Raw genomic sequence first — 16,472 nt, 5'->3', positions numbered from 1 at the left:
AAAAAAAAAAAAACAGTGCCAGCCTTCCTGAGGAGAGCCTCACGGGGACATCAGCCGTTCCTCCCTCCCACCCCGGAGCTGCCCAGCGGCCCTCGGCCCAGCAGCATGTCCCCCCACTCCTGTCACAGACCCCACGGCCTCCGGTGTGGAGGAGGCCGCAGCTATGGAGGCCTTCCCCGCCCCAGTGTCTGAAGTCATGCTGCTCATGGCCATGCCTCCCCCTGCACTGCCTGCCGAGGCCAGGCCAGTTCTCACGTACGCCCGCTCTGCCCAACATTTCAAACCTTTGGTTGAAACCCTGGGCTCCGAAATCGGTGGTGCTGGATACCCACGAGTGCTAAACACCCAGGGCCTGTGGGCATTTCTGGACATCACATCGCTCCCGTCTACAGCTCTTCACCGTATGTGCAGAGGAACAACACTGTTCTTACTACCTTGATGTTTCGAAGTCTGTCGCAGCAGGAGGTACAGATAGAAGAAGAGGAACCCATAATAATTTCTGCCTCCTTGCCAGACACTTGACACAAACGCATGCAGAGCTTACGTAGGACAGGCCACATGGTTGTTCAGAGGGACACATAGACCCTGTTCCCCAAACCTCATGGGCTGAGGCCCCTGATATATCAGAAATCTTAGCACGGGATGGCTGTGTTTACCGCACACGGCGGCCCAGTCTGTCCCAGCTCCACCTCTGACCAAAGGATTCATGAATCACCACCTGAACGGCCACAAAATTTGCATTACAGCTTTTTGAGGCAAAACACAGCCATGGTCTACCTTTAAAGCGGTAGGTTCTGGCTGATTTTTTAGCAAATCAGTCAGAACCTAATCCATACAACAAGGGAAAGGTGACAGAAAAATAAAAATACATTTCCAAGATACTCTTGTTTCTGTAAATAGCACCTATCCTCAATTGTGTCCAAACCAATCACTAATTAAATGGTTGTTGTGTTTCAGAATAGAAACAGGCCTTTGGATGTTATGAAGGAAGACTATCACAGGAACTGTGGCTGTTCACAGTTATACATCATGGTTACATATATTCTTTGTATTTCCCTGTTTTCTCTCGTTTTACTTAGTTGATAACTATTTTGTGTTAGTGCAATTCATAACACAATGGAACCTTAATGCCACACAAAACACAAATCATATAAATAAATAGCAAGTAATTTAAACAATTTTTCTTACTTTCCAGTGGAAAATTAGGGCATGATGAACAAATTTTCTCATTGCAAAGTTCAGCTGTCCATCCCTGCCAGATCTTTATAAGCTCTGGTAAAACATTTTCTGGGACTTATCTCCTCCTTGTGCAAAATGCAGATGGTGCACACATGATTGTGGAGCTTTGCACCACAACACACCAGAATAGGCAGTATAACGTTGGAAGAAGACATACACTGCACCTGTATAGTATATTCCCAGTGGGGATTTTCCCGGCTACCTCCAAAGACACAGGTATACAGCAGCTCAGACTGAGCACAGAAAAGATGCGTAGGAGAAGCTCGCGAAGTCCCAGCATCCTATGACTGATGAGTGGTGAGAATTTATTCTGTAACTCCAGGCTTCAGCCCGTCTTTTACAACAAAACTGAGTAAAACAGATTTTTCCTGTTCAGAAAAAAGTTCCGTTACATGGTTCTTGTGTATTTGTACACTTGCACAGTTGCCATCAGTGGGGATTTTACTCCCTACCCCCAAGATTGCCAAGACAGGCATAAAGTGCCTGCTTGGTGCATGAAGGCATGCTCAGTGTCAGATTGAGCGTGGCAAGGAGAGCACTGGAAGAAGTTGCAAGGTCGTTTACAAGCTAATGTCCATTCTTGCTGTTTTCCAACTTATAAGAAGTAAATATGCTCATCTCATTAGTGTTATCTTAATGATAGATAAATATACTTAAGGAATTATCTTAATTATACATACCGTAGTCTATTAAAAAGATTTCTTTTGAGATCCCCACCAGCTAAAAAGCAGTACAGCTACCACAGGCTGCACCTTTTACATATAGCTGCTGTAAAACATGTGCATCATGCCAGGCTGCGAGATTTCTTCTCAACCCCAAAGCAACTGGCAAAAGATTGATGGCAGTCCCGGGTTGCCAGCTTCCAGTCTCACCTTGATGGCCAGCAGTGCTCTGACTTTCCTGCTGGAAGTACAACTTTGAGTGTTGACAGCAGCATACACTCTTTGTGTTGCTTCAGAGCCAGCAACTACATAGAGAAGAGCTGTATGACAAAGTACCAAAGCAAAGCGAAACATCTCTTAAAAGATCACATCATAACAAAGCCCTTGGATTTGACTAACATCTAAATTCCCAAGGAAAACGTAAAATATTTCTCTTTCTAATGCCTGAACTTAGTTTCCACCCAAGAAGCTAATTTTCACTTCCTGCAGAGGCCATTACTGCTAGCAGTTTTTAAAAGTCAACCAAAGTCAACCTGAACATCACCAGAACGAATGACAGTTCTGTTGCACTTTGTGCTGGGATTGGTGCAGACAGCACTTTGGAGTTCAGTAAACATATTCTGATATCTATACAAAGTACTTAACTGCGGTTGTGAAGTGCAAGAGCCAATGTAAAGCTGAAGTACAGGCTCTGAAAACAACATGAGAAATAGTTACCAATGTGGGAGGTCACAGTCTTGCTCCACACCCTGCTGTGAACCTTGCTGAGGTTCCCCGTGTTGACTCTGTGGCAGCAGATAACAGATCAATTAAACTCAGCACATAGCATGATAATGTGCCGTATTCTTAAGAGTTACACAAATTATATTGATACACTTAATGTAAATAAAAGCAAGATAAGGTTCCTTCTGTCTCCAAAGCAGTAAGGCAGAAAGAAGTGTCTGATTAGATTGCTGTTTCTATTTTTTTCTTCTCTCCAGTTGTGCAGTATTGAGAAGATCTTGCGCAAAAGTGCAAGGGCACAGTGGAACTGGGGGATAAATGGACTGAGAGCTGTCCTGCGGAGAAAGACTTGAGGATTCTGGTGGACAAAAAAATTGGACGTAACTTGGCAATGTGCACTTGCAGCCCACATTCTCCCTCTCTGCTCTGGTGAGACCCCACCTCAAGTACTGTGTGGAGCTACAGGGCCTCCCAGCATAAAAAGACATGGACGGTTCAGAGAAGGGCCATGAAAATGGTCAGAGGGCTGGAACACCTCTCCTATGAAGAACAGCTGAGAGAGTTGGGGTTGCTCAGCCTAGAGAAGAGAAGGTGCTGAGGAGACCCCTTATTGTGGACTTTTAATATATAAAGTGGGCTTATAAGAAACATGGAGACAGACTTTTTACCAGGGCCTGCAGTGACAAGGGGCAATGGTTTTAAACTGAAAGTGAGATGATGTAGTTTGGGTATAAGGAAGAGATTCTTTACTGCGAGGGTGGTGAGGCAGTTGAACAGGTTGCCCAGGGAAGTTGTGGATGCCCCATCCCTGGAAGCGTTCAAGGCCAGGTTGGATGGGGCTTTGAGCAACCTGGTCTAGTGGGAGGTGTCCCTGCCCATGGCAGGGGGGTCGGAACTAGATGATCTTTAAGGTCCTCTCCAACCCAAACCATTGTGTGATTCTATGATTCTATAAAATGAGTAAATTTTCACACATTTATGGGTGAAGTGCTTCCTCTTTGAATGTTCACAAGGGGGCCTCAAATGACTTGATGTTAGCCCTGGTAATAATACTCTGAGAGCATGGGTGTGAATATTTTCCACAGTACTGTGATGCAATTTCTTTGATCCATGTTAGAGTAAATAAAGTTCCACTGCAATTATCTGAGATTATTTCAGTGTCTGTGTAAAACAGATTTCAAAAATGCTCTTACTTCACTAAATTATTTATGTGGGTACAATCACATTAAAATGGATAGCAATAAGTAAAGCAGCACTATATTCCCTTTTCCTGTATTTTCCACTGTGAGCAAACGGAACAGCTTCTAAGGAGAAGAGCTCTTTGCTCTGTTTAGAAAAACAAAATTTTAGGGAGAACCCGTCATAAAACAAGTGCAAGTGAAGTAAGGCCAGTTTTGACTCCGTGCTATCATGCTTCAGAATGTTACCTATGCCATATGGTTTAGTTTTGCTAGAAGAAGAGACAATCAAACATACATCCAGGCAAAGACAGTCCCATGTAAATGTAACAGAGTGGCAAAAATACTTCTCACATAAATCTGTCTTTCTATAGTTTTTATTTTATATCTGGATTAACCGCAAATTATTATTTAAGAAAATGTTATATCTTTTGTAATAACATTTACTGAAAACTTAAAACTTCAAAAATGATCCTAGGTAAGGGACATCAATTTGAGGCTTTTAAATGTGGGAATCATTTTGATCTGACGCTGATTTGGGGTACGATCCTGCTGTCGCTATGTCAGTGAAATGTTTCCTATTGCTTACAAAGAGCACAAGCTGCCTGCTTTCTGCATCAGAATTACTGTCTTGAGTTCAAGTCTGAGTTTTTGTGCACTTAAGCCTCTGCATTCCTAGCTACCCTAATCTCCTCTCATTTCAGCTTTTAGCACATTGTTCAGTCTTCATGTTTTTAGCTCCTTCTGCCTGCCTTCTTACTCAGGCCACTTAAAGACAGACTTGAAGGAAACAACTTCCATCTTTCCTTCCTTCAGCTCTCTCCTAAATTTTACTTACTCCTTGCATCCATTTCATTTCAGTCTGTTTAGCGAAGGTTTTGTGTGTGAGCTCCCAGCAGTTTAAAACTCGGGAGACTAGTTCTAATTAGGGCAAGTTGAACTACTGTGTCTTCTATCCATTTTTAACACAGTAAATAAAACTGTTGGTACTGCCTTCCTGGCCACTGCATTACAGTTTCGTACAACCTGTTCCCAAGCAATAGAAAGCAAATCAGAGAAATCGCTTTTTTTGCCAGAATAAGCTACATCTATACCAGTAAGTCAAACACAGCCAAGGCGTGGAGTCATACACTGGCATGTGATCATCCGTACTTCTAAAACTGTTACTGTTGTTCATGGTATGGCTCTGCCCACAAACACTGTCCCAAAGAATGTGGGGTATGTCTGAGGGGCATCAGCTACAGACATAAGCCAGGTCAGGCCAGTTGGTCTCAGGACTAGAAAGTCCACAGATTGTTTTACTTACTAGCAAAAACACAGCAAAGATGGTTACTCAAGTCTTTGCAACTGTTTGGTTAAGCAAACCCTAAGTTAAACTGGTGTAACTGTGAGTAAATCATTCTTTCCTCCTCTCTCCTCCCTACACCTTGCTGTTTCCTCCCTCAGAAAAAAAATACATAGACAAACATCTGATAACAACAGAGAATCACAGAAAAATACACAATAGTAAAATAAAAATACACAGTGGCAAGACAATTCTTACTCAGCCAGACAGGACAAATATAGGAAGCATCTTCAGACACAGAAGTAGATGACTCCTGGTTGTTGGTCAGTGTCTTTTTGTGGCGTCCCCTGTAAGGATTTCGACAATATAAGAAGTGAGAGCCGTTTTCTACCCTCTACCTGATGTGACACTTGTGTTTGAAGCTGTAAAACTCTGGGGTGATCCCAGCCACCTGCAGCTACACTTGGCCCTGCCCTTCTTCCAAACTTCACATCCATGACTTTTCAATTAGATTATAGACCACTTGGCTTCGCTTTTTGTTTGCAAAGTGCCCAGCGTGGTGCTTTTACTGACACCTACATTAACTGTATCTGTTTAAAAGGGACATGTTACCTTTTAAAGGGCAAAGAGCTCCTGCACATCAAGACTCCCTCACTGACCTACTTGGATATTTGAATGTGACTTAAGCGTTCCAGATGTGCCCTTCACATGAGGTTGAATTTTACTCAGGACTGCCTGCCTGCTCATTCCTCTAGACCACGCTGCTTGGACTTCTTTTCCTGTTTATTGATGTTAAAAGCACTTTTACTCAGAGAAATAATTAAAAGAGAAATCCAGAAAAACTCCAACATTTTCTGCAGGAGATGGGCCATTTATGTGAAGATAAGATTTGTTTATCATGATGGGACAGTGATGGAACCCAGACTCCTTAAGTTGTATTATCCATTTCTTTTTCATAACATACTTTCTTTAGTTTACATTAAGGGATGTGACTAAATCACGTGTTTATATAAATAACAAAAATACAGAACATGTTCATGTTATTTGAACAAAACTCCACTTGATGATAATGCCATTTTGCTTGTGTGACATTAGTACTATGTAATTCTTCATGATTATTCAAATTAATTATTAGAAGAAGTCAAGATACAAATATATGAAGTACCTCCTCAGAGAAATAGCTATAGGTAAGGCTAGAAAATAGCTGAACACTCATTGTCATATAAATATATCACATCTGGATAAGTGAGAGAAAGCAAGTATTTCATGTTTTTCTTTAAAAAAAAAGCTTTCTTGCTTTCTTGATATAGAAAAAAAACTCTTCCAATGGTGAAGAAGAGGAAGACACTATCAGTGACACCTACATTCTGATTCTTAGATCCCTGTTCTCTGTCTACTATCCTGGGCTGGGTTTCAAGGTCAAGATTTGGTTTCAAGATTTGGGCCCCCTTTCCACATCTGGAACTTTCCAAATAAATATATAGATATGTATAAAAATATTTATTTGATTTAAATCTGTTGTGATTAATCCAGAAAGGTTTCTTTCTGCTTAGCCTCCCTCATTGCACTAATACCGAAAAATCTACTCATGCGGGGAACCACTGAAAACTTTCTCCCTTGCAACATTTAATATTAAGTGAGGGACAGGAGGAGGAAAAGAAGGTGGTGCCCAAAAGGCTGATTCTGCAGAGCTTTGTCTCCCTGAGCACCCGCTATAGTCAGCCAGAATCCATGAAAAGATACTTCAGGGAAACAGCCCTGTAGTAGCTGTTAGCCAATGACAAAATCAGAAAACTAAAATTCCTTTCCTAATCCCCAAACTATTTTTTTCCTTAATTATTAGTACTGCTTTTTTGACAGTCTTTTAATAGTGCAGTTTTCCTCAGACAGTTATTTTCCCTTCATTTGCATTAATGTGTTTCTCTTTGGTTTTAATAGAGCACTAAATTAAAGTTTCTTTCTTTTTTTACACTCATATTGTTAACAATTCCAGCACAAATCTGGGACGGGGCTGGCTCTCTAGCTCAGGCACCCTCTGCTGGTCTTCCCAAAGCAAAACACAAAATATCAGAGAATTTTCATTAACAACCATTGTTTTTAAGAGAAAAATCCAGATTTCTGTTTCTAAACCTTTTACTGTCAGAATATAAATTCCAAAGAAGATCAGCTTTGGGGCTGTAAACTGAGCCCAGGGGGAATTTTTTTTAATGAATTCAAAAAAATAATTGCATAATCAAGCATGTGAACCTGTGGAATTTCTCAGGCAAGAAGTCCAAAAGTGAACATGGCCTAAAAAGCCGATCACAGTCTGACCTGGCTCTTAGCAGAACACTGTGATTGGCATTTTAATGAAGGTATTATGTAAGGAGCTCTAGAAGCATATGCTACTGGGGAAATTCTTATTTCTGTGTATCTTGGTTAGCAAAAGTCACGGGCAGTAGTCCTGCTTAGATAGTACATATTTTAAGGAGGTAGGAGATACAGTGGGTAAATATTAGCTTCCATTCCAGCAGCACCATAAACAAAGAGCTGATCTAATTATTCATCTGGGAAAATCCCTGGATGTCAGAGGAGCAAATCAGAGCACAGTGCTTTCTTAATCAGCTCAAGGATAGGACATGCTGGTGTTGGGAGAGGGTAAGTTTGATGCACCTGGAGCTCCAATGGTCCCTTTCTGGTAACCAAAACCAAGACAAAGTAGCTCTAAGACTGCTCTAACTACTACCAACATTTAAAAATGTTTCCTGCGCTGCCCAGGATCAGGCAGATGTGGTGGGCCTGTCTGGAAGCTGTCCCTGTTCCTCTTCGAAGGTGTATAGGACGGTATGCTGCAAGAAGTTTCAGTTAAAATCTACAGGAACATAAACCCAAGATGTGTGCGTGATCTGACAAGCATTTCACCTATTCCACTTTCTGAAATCAACTTTTACTTGACATTAAGCCTCAGTGCAAGGAGTCAGGTGCTTTGTTGAGGATCCATCAGCTTTCTGGGTATGGTCGCACAGGTGTTGACCCAGAGAGGTTTAGGAGAGTTGCAAAAGATAGTAACATTTTATTTTGCACAGCTGAGTTTTTTAATGATGTTGAAAAGCATTTTATATGACACAGCAACAGGCAAGATACTAGCCACAAGTATTTAAATCGAAGCTGTTTAAGCAACCTCCTAGTCCTTCCTGGGTAAGTAAATTCTTCAACATACTGGAGAAAGTGCAGTGGAGGGCCACCAAGATGAAGAGAGACCACCTCTGTTCAGCTGTAAGAAGAGAAGGGTATGAGGAGATTGCATCACTGTCTTCAACTGCGGACTCTTCAAAGGTACGTAGTGATAAGACAAGAAACAACAGACACAAATTGCAACATGGGAAATTCTGATTGGAAACACAGAAACAGGTGCCCAGAGCGGTGGAATTTCCATCCTCAGGGATATTCAAAACTCAGCTGGACAAAGACCTAAGCAACCCCATCTCGTTGGACCTGCTTTGAGCCAGAAGTTGAATGAGAGGACCTCCAGAAGTCCCTTCCAACCAAAATTATTCTATGATTTTATGATAAATGGCTACCGTATCATTAATCCAGCTTAAACTGATGAAAGTCTTTTTGACAGTACTAATGCTTCCCCGAACAAATAGGAAATTTAAACCCAATCCAGACTCACTGAGGTCAGTGGGAATCTTGAGTTTAATTTGAAAGGCATTGGATCAACTTCAATGCTTTTAGGATTCACATTCAGAAAAGATCATAAACTTCATTTTTGTAGACAGCATTAGAAATTGCATCAGGGTGCTGGTGTTTTTTTCTTGTGGGTTTCTCAGTAGGTTGCTTTCGCATCGAGACAAGAATGAAGCATTCCACAACCGCTATCTTTGAGCATTCACAAATTCTACCTGGGGCGTTAGCAGCAGAACAAAGTGTTTGCTCAGTGCTCTGCAGGTACGTAACTTCGCTTTTCAGTTTGCACTTGCAGGAAAATTCCTGTTTGCTAACTGCTATTGGTAACGAGCCTCTCATCTGAATTGGGTTCAGCTCGGGTCAGCTGCCACTTTCATGTTGAGACACTGTCTATATTAATTGAAATTTATGTCATAGAATGGCAATCTTGTGACCTCTGTAGAGTGAGCTAATGATTCCATTCCCGTTTTCAGCAGGCTGCTGTGAATTAATGTTGCCAATGCTTTCCCTTTTTCACCTTATTTTTCTCATCTTTGTAAGACAAGCCTTTTTACTCTTCCTTATCTTGTCTCTTACACGGGATTATACTATTTATTTTGAACAACATAAGGCAGTAATTAAAATATGGCACCATAGTGCCAAATACTGCCCAATTATTTTAATTATTCCTATAAAGGTTAAAAAATGCAAAAAAGAAGTGTGTAAAAATATAACGTATGCTTTTGCACACACAAATATAATGGAAACATAGATTTATCTTAATAAATACATGACTAATATATTACAATGAATGAAAACAAGCAAGAAAACAAACATTTCAAATTCTTAAAAGAAAGAGTTGTGGTCAATGGCTCGATGTCCAAGAGGTGACCAGTGACGAGTGGTGTTCATCAGGGGTGGGACTGGGACCGGTACTGTTTAACATCTTTGTTGGCGACATGGAGAGTGGGATGGAGTGCACCCTCAGCAAGTTTGCTGATGACACCAAGCTGTGTAGAGCAGTCAACATGCTGGAGGGAAAGGGACATGCCATCCAGAGGGACCTGGACAGGCTTGAGAGGTTGGCCCGTGCCAACCTCAAGAAGTTCAACAAGGCCAAGTGCATATGGGTCAGGGCAATCCCAAGCACAAATACAGGCTGGGCAGAAAATGGATTGAGAGCAGCCCTGAGGAGAAGGACTTGGGGATGCTGGTTAGTGAGAAGCTCAACATCACCTGGCAATGCGCACTTGCAGTCCAGAAAGCCAACACCATCCTGGGCTACATCAAAAGAAGCATGGCCAGCAGATCAAGGGAGGTGATTCTACCCCTCTGCTCTGGTGAAACCCCACCTGGAGTACTGCATCCAGCTCTGGAGTCCTCAGCACAAGAAGGACATGCACCTGTTGGAGCAGGTCCAGAGGAGGGCCACAAAGATGATCAGAGGGCTGGAGCACCTCTCCTATGAAGACAGGCTGAGAGAGTTGGGGTTGTTCAGTCCGGAGAAGAGAAGGCTCCAGGGAGACTTTATAGCAGCCTTCCAGTACTTAAAGGGGGCTTACAGGAAAAATGGGGAGGGACTCTATCAGGGAGTGTAGTGATAGGATGAGGGGTAATCGTTTTAAACTGAAAGAGGGCAGATGCAGTTTGGGTATAAGGAAGAAATTTTTTACTGTGAAGGTGGTGAGACACTAGAACAAATTGCCCAGGGAAGTTGTGGATGCCCCATCCCTGGAGGTGTTCAAGGTCAGGCTGGATGGGCTTTGAGCAACCTGGTCTAGTGGGAGGTGTCCCTGCCCATGGCAGGGGGGTTGGAATTAGATGATTTTTAAGGTCCCTTCCAACCCAAACCATTCTATGATTCATTCTATGATCCAAAACACATTCCCAAATCTCTCAAGAAGTAGTTGGACTCCTAATCCATTGGATTAACTGAAATTTCCTGAGAAGGAAGGATAACTTTCTGTTTAGGGTGGAGACTTGGATTATCTCCAATTAGCATCCATGTTTTGAGTAATACTCTGATATTAAGCTGCACCACATTACTTGCACTTCCATTTTCTGCAAAAGAACTTATCCTAATGTGACCTGCAATATGAGATTTTCCTTCCCTGATAGGTTTCTCCCCCTGAAACTCTAAGTTTGAACTGCACAAAAGTTTCTTTTCATAATGGCCCTTATTGCTTTGCACCATCCCCAAAGAAACACAAGACTATCAGGGGGTGTGAGGGTTGTCATAAAAATGCTAAAAATCCAAATTACTCCTTGTTTTGCTTCCTTAAGAAAACTACCACATATAGCTTATGACCTCATATCCATTTTTATCATGTGCCTTACACCAGCAAACAGGAAACAATGTATTTACTTTTTACAGTCGCACCAGATCAGCACCTATGTAATGAAACTAAATTTAAACTTCAGTTACGTTGTCAAGGAAAAAGGGTGTAAGTGGCAAAATCCAGCTCCAGAACAGGATTATCCTTTAAATCCCGGACTCTCCAGAATCCTTGGTACTGTGGAAAAACTATTTTGCAAAATACTAAGCGATGTTCAGATTTCAAATATGTATTTTCACACCTTGGCTATTTGATTCTGACATGTTGCTTTTAGTTTCATTTAACTGTTTAATTGATACAAAAAAAAAATTATCTCCTCAGCTGTGTCCCAGCTAACAGGCTTGTTAAAAGGTACAATTGATTGAGCAGTTTTATATGAATGAATGTAGCAAAAAGTAAGTTGTGTTTGGTTGTACAAAGAAGGCGACTAGATCCGGCTGTTTAAGGAAGGACTAGTAACACAAAAACAGAGTTTACAGAATATAAATCTTATCCTCTCATCAGAACTAATCGCCTTCACATGTGGAAATTCCAGTCTATCGAATTTCAGAATCTCTTGCTTGAATGTCAATAATTATAAAACTCTAAGAGCATCATAAGACACTTGATGACTCAGTATGAAGTATTCTTATGCATCAACAGTCTGACACGTAATTTTAGCTGTGATTGCTAAACTAATTTTTAGGTTAAACAACTGACAATTGCAGGCAGGCCCGTTCAAATTGGCTGGGATAACAGCCGTTTTTAAAACATGCTAATGACTAAGGGTTTGATCCTGCAATGCTAAGGTCAATGGAAGCTTCGTTACTGACTTCAGTGAGGATACAAGCCTTCCTGCACAGACTACTAATAGTAAATGAAAACAGCAACTTACATATAACCTCACATTTTTAAAACAGAAGAACCATCTAATGAACAGAACAAGCCTAAGCCTAGCTGATAAAATATTCTGGTTGTTCTCTGCGTCACAGCTTGTCTTATGGCACAAGATCTTGTAAAGAAAATTAGACTCTCAGCAATGGAACACAAAGACGGTGTAAGCATTCACCACTGACAGATGAAGATTCAATAAAGTGTATCCCCCTCAGGTTGGAAAGAACTGTAGAAAGGTACCTGTCCCGGAGTTCTGTCATGTGTGAATTTACCCCAGTCTTTAGAACACTTCAGATCCACTTATAGTTTCTACTAATATTGCTTTAAGCTGTTTCATGGTTTCTGTTCCGAAGAGTAATGCAGCAGGTCCCAATGATTCCATTTACATGGTACCATCATTAATCTGGTAGATAGCACAGGAGCCACAAAGAATTGGCGTACCCTGGAATGCTGTGCCGGTACCTCTTCACACATCAAATATGTCCATTTTGTCCCTTTTTATGTAACAGGTTCAGGACACGCAGGCTTTCTAGTAAGACTTTTCCATTTCAACTACTGAGGCAGATGAGGTTCTAAAGGGAGGGAGAAAAAAAAAATCAACATTTAAAGTGTTCTCGTTTCTCTCATTTTTCATTTTCTTTAAAATGCTTGTAGACTAGACTGACGTTCTTTTTTAATTTCCCTGTTTCACGTGAAAAGCAAATTTTCCTGGCCACCAGGTCTTCAGTGATGTTTTGCTACGGGAACTATGTGAAATGCAGGTGATTTGCAGATGGGCTGTGAAACCCTTGACAAATTGCATTTATCTTCCTGAGATGCCTGAATTTTTGTCTTCTTACTTTGTGTAGGTTTTGGACTTTTGTAGAGATTGGGGGGTGCCATGCTTTTCCCATATTTCCTATACAAAAAAGTAGGAGAAAAATGGCGGTCCAAAAATACTAACAATGTTCTAGAATAAAGCTTTATATTAATTTTCAGCATAAAACGATTTTCCCTCTCTTTATATTTAGGTCTTTACTGTACTTTGCTTTTGCTGATTTTTCCTGAATTGCTGATTATTTCTATGAGGAAATTCTCACCAGAAAAATAAAACTCATGACCAAGCATTGCTTTTTGTCTCTTACAACTAGAATAGAAAACCACACTGTGATGCCCTAATGATTTTGTATCAAATTTTGTAGACTGAAAATTACAAGCATTTGTTTTTAACAAATATTCTCACTGTTTGAATGTTGTTTTAGAAAGCTACCAGGAGAGCATAAATCTCACCTCAGAGGGGCCAAAGCGTGGCAGTTTGCATAGCACTTTTTAAGACTCCAGCAGAAAGTGAATTATCTCAGAACTGCTGCATTTCCAGAATGTGGGACATTTGCATATGGTGTTCTTCAAAAGACCAAAGTCTTTGTGACATCTTTCAGATAAATTCAGTTTGGATACAGGATACACCCTAGGTGTGCGCTTTTGATGATTTAAACATCACGTGATTATTAATCATAGCTACAGTACTGGCATTTTATGGAGTTCCCAATGGCACAGCTGCCTGAGCAGATACCTACAGATGTCATCACACCAGGGTGCTGCAGGAATAGTACCAAGAAGACGTAAAGCCTACAGCATAGTCATTTAGCTGGCTTTTAGATTCCAAAAATAGGCACAGCCCACTGGAGGAGACTGGGCAGGTCATCAGTACTTCACAAGCCAAGTATAAAGTTCTGGCAAGTTCATGATCACACTATTACAGGCCACACATATCATGAATATGAAGATTTCTATTAGATAATCTCTAAGCATCACAGGTAATGAATTCATTTTAGCCATCTAAAAAGTCAGGGCTTAGTCTAGGTGGTCATCTCAACTTCTGTAGTCACAGAAACTACAGGGAGAGAAGTCACCTTCAGAAGGCAACTCGCCCAACCTGCTTTAGACACCAATGTAAGCGCGGGAGGAATGATCATCTGAAGGTGCTTGTCTCTCTCTGCTGAACAAAGGTAAATCCTATTCCAAAGAAAAAAAAAACACAGTCTACCAGCTTTTTAGGCTGCAGAGTAACTTCAAATAAATACATAACTTCCCATCTACATCAAATATTTGTGGTAGGCAATAAGAGAAGCAGGGATGATAAGTAAGGGAAGCTGAAACCAAAAGGCTCTGATTTCCTGCCCTTTTGAATAAACTACACATGAGATACTGAAATAACAGCTTTTTCACTTAGGGGTCAAGAAATCTAAATCCTGCAACACAACAGTTAATATTTGTACTAAATGCCCCCTGTTTAAGCAACATAGAAACAAAATCCTGATACCTCATGATATACCTTATAATAAAGGAAGTTTAACCATCAGGTATTAAAACTGAAGAGTTAAAAGGAGCATTGGGCGATACCAACAGGCAGAGATTACAGCAGACTGGCACAGAATATGGCCATTACGGTGGAAACTGATTCCAAAACACAGTTAAATTGCCATGTGATCCCAGTAGCAACTACAATCCCATATTCTCTTTTTATGGGAAATGATGTCATTGGGAACAGCTTAGTTGGACAAAGTGTAGAATTTTCTAAATTGACAGTTTCAGTAAATACATTGGACAAAATCATCCTCATGCCTGCAATAACCAGGCATTGGTGGAGAAGTGCATAGGTAGTAAATATCTGTTTATTCAGATACATAGATATTTTTTTTTAAATACTCATGGCAAATACCATCCATCTAAAGACTTTTTTAAAGCTGTAACAGGAAGCAGAAAAAAAATTCTCAAAAACTATATGCTCTAAAAATATCCTGTGGAACAACAGCACATCATTTTAAATATGTTGTATTATGCTAATAGAAATTTCTTGTTCCAAACAGTGAAATATGATTCTTCTCAAGAATTCAGTCATGCTTTATGATGCACGGTTGAAAGAGTTTCCCCGTGGTTCTTGTTACTGCCTTCTTGACTGTGGTGCTAATGACTCTAGTGACTACAAGTCCCAATCAGCGGTAACCCATCTTGATCAAGAGCTAAAGGGAAAATAAAAGAGTTGTATGCTGGGAGATGTAGTCACTACCTACAAATATGCATAGTCGCAGCATACGTTAACCATAGTTGTTTTACTTAAAAGTGATGTTTGAATTTCTTGTACAATATATTTACTACCATTGTCAGTACAAAAGGCCAGGCAAAACTAGCAAACTAAATAAAAGTTACACTTTAAGAAAAATACTGTGGTAATTTGACTCCATCCAATTTCCCAAGAAAAACATATAAATAGAAAATGACAGCAGCAAACTCTCTGCTGTCATTACATTCCTGCAGCTTAAAACTAGGGCATCACAAAAAAAGCTGGGCCATGTTTTCTTTCACTTGTATTTTAAAAAAAACACACACACACAAAACCCCAGCTGTAGGTAACGCTACATAGAATCTAAATGAAATCCACAGTTGCCTATAATTCAAAATGTTAGAAGAGATTTATTAAAGTGGAAAAGAAGGGTGAAATATTAAATTTATGGTTAAGCGCAGAGGTTGAAGCATGGCACATGCCTGCAGGAACAATTCTGAATAATCACTGCCTTGCCTGTATATTGCAGAAGTTTGGGGTTGGGTTTTTTTGGGGGGTAGGGGGGAGAAATGCAGTTTTTAAAATCTGAACTGTATCAAAATTGTAACTAATTGTCTTTGGATGCCAAGAGGAAATTCAAAATTGCATTGACAAAGATTACGGGAATTACTCCATGACCTTCCAAAATCTCCCTTTCATTGTGGAATATGCTGCATACATTCTTCTCCCCCGCAACATATTTTCAGAATATTTTGCATTTAAATCTCCCTAAAGGTTTGTTTCCACTGACACACTTTGCCGTATTTAACTACAGTTTAAAGGCCTGAAACAGTTAACATATGGAGCAGTACTGAGTGGTGTTCAGTATCATGCTAACAAACACGATTAGGATGGATACAGTGAGATGGGCTCCAAACATACCATTCAGTCACAGTCAGCAATGGAAACTGGAGATTTTGTAATGACACTGAAACACAGTCAATTTATCCATTACAGGAAAGCCGCCCTGCAACGACGAGGTTTTGTTGTATTTGTCACAGCTTTTTTAGCTATCTCCGGGTAGGGCTTTGCTGTTTTTGTAGGTCTTATCTGCTCAAAAGCCCTCAATTAACTGCCCTTCAGTCGTTGGCACACTCGTGTTGAAGCTGCACTGATCGTTATCTCCAATGGCTAGAGGAACATACCCAGCAATTTGAGTGCTTTCCAAACATTCACTTTAGGGATACCTTAACGCATGGCTGTTTGCTCTGATTGCTGTTAACGATGTATAAACTACCTACAGTAGACAACCTTACAGATTCTTTAGCTAAGTACCCACTTCACCTTTCCCCAGCCCTCTTCAGTATCTCTCTCTCTGTAGTCAATTCCTTCTTCACAGCCTCAAAACTGCTATGCATCCCTAATCCTCCCTTTAAAAGCACTCCTCATCGCACCCACTCCACCTTCAAAACTCCCCAGCCCCATGACTTAACCCTGGCTTGCTGG

General features: G+C 40.7%; 1 protein-coding gene across 1 annotated transcript in view; it reads right to left on the bottom strand.

Annotated features, from left to right (window-relative positions):
- The window catches only part of DHRS7 (dehydrogenase/reductase (SDR family) member 7), a 39,235-nt gene that overhangs the window by 22,138 nt on the left and 625 nt on the right, over nucleotides 1-16,472 (bottom strand). The window lies entirely within an intron of this gene.

The sequence above is a fragment of the Charadrius vociferus genome, unplaced genomic scaffold (assembly GCF_000708025.1).
Source record: "Charadrius vociferus isolate BGI_N301 unplaced genomic scaffold, ASM70802v2 scaffold308, whole genome shotgun sequence".
In the NCBI taxonomy this organism is placed as follows: domain Eukaryota; kingdom Metazoa; phylum Chordata; class Aves; order Charadriiformes; family Charadriidae; genus Charadrius; species Charadrius vociferus.
This window is presented reverse-complemented; position numbering and strand designations above follow the sequence as displayed.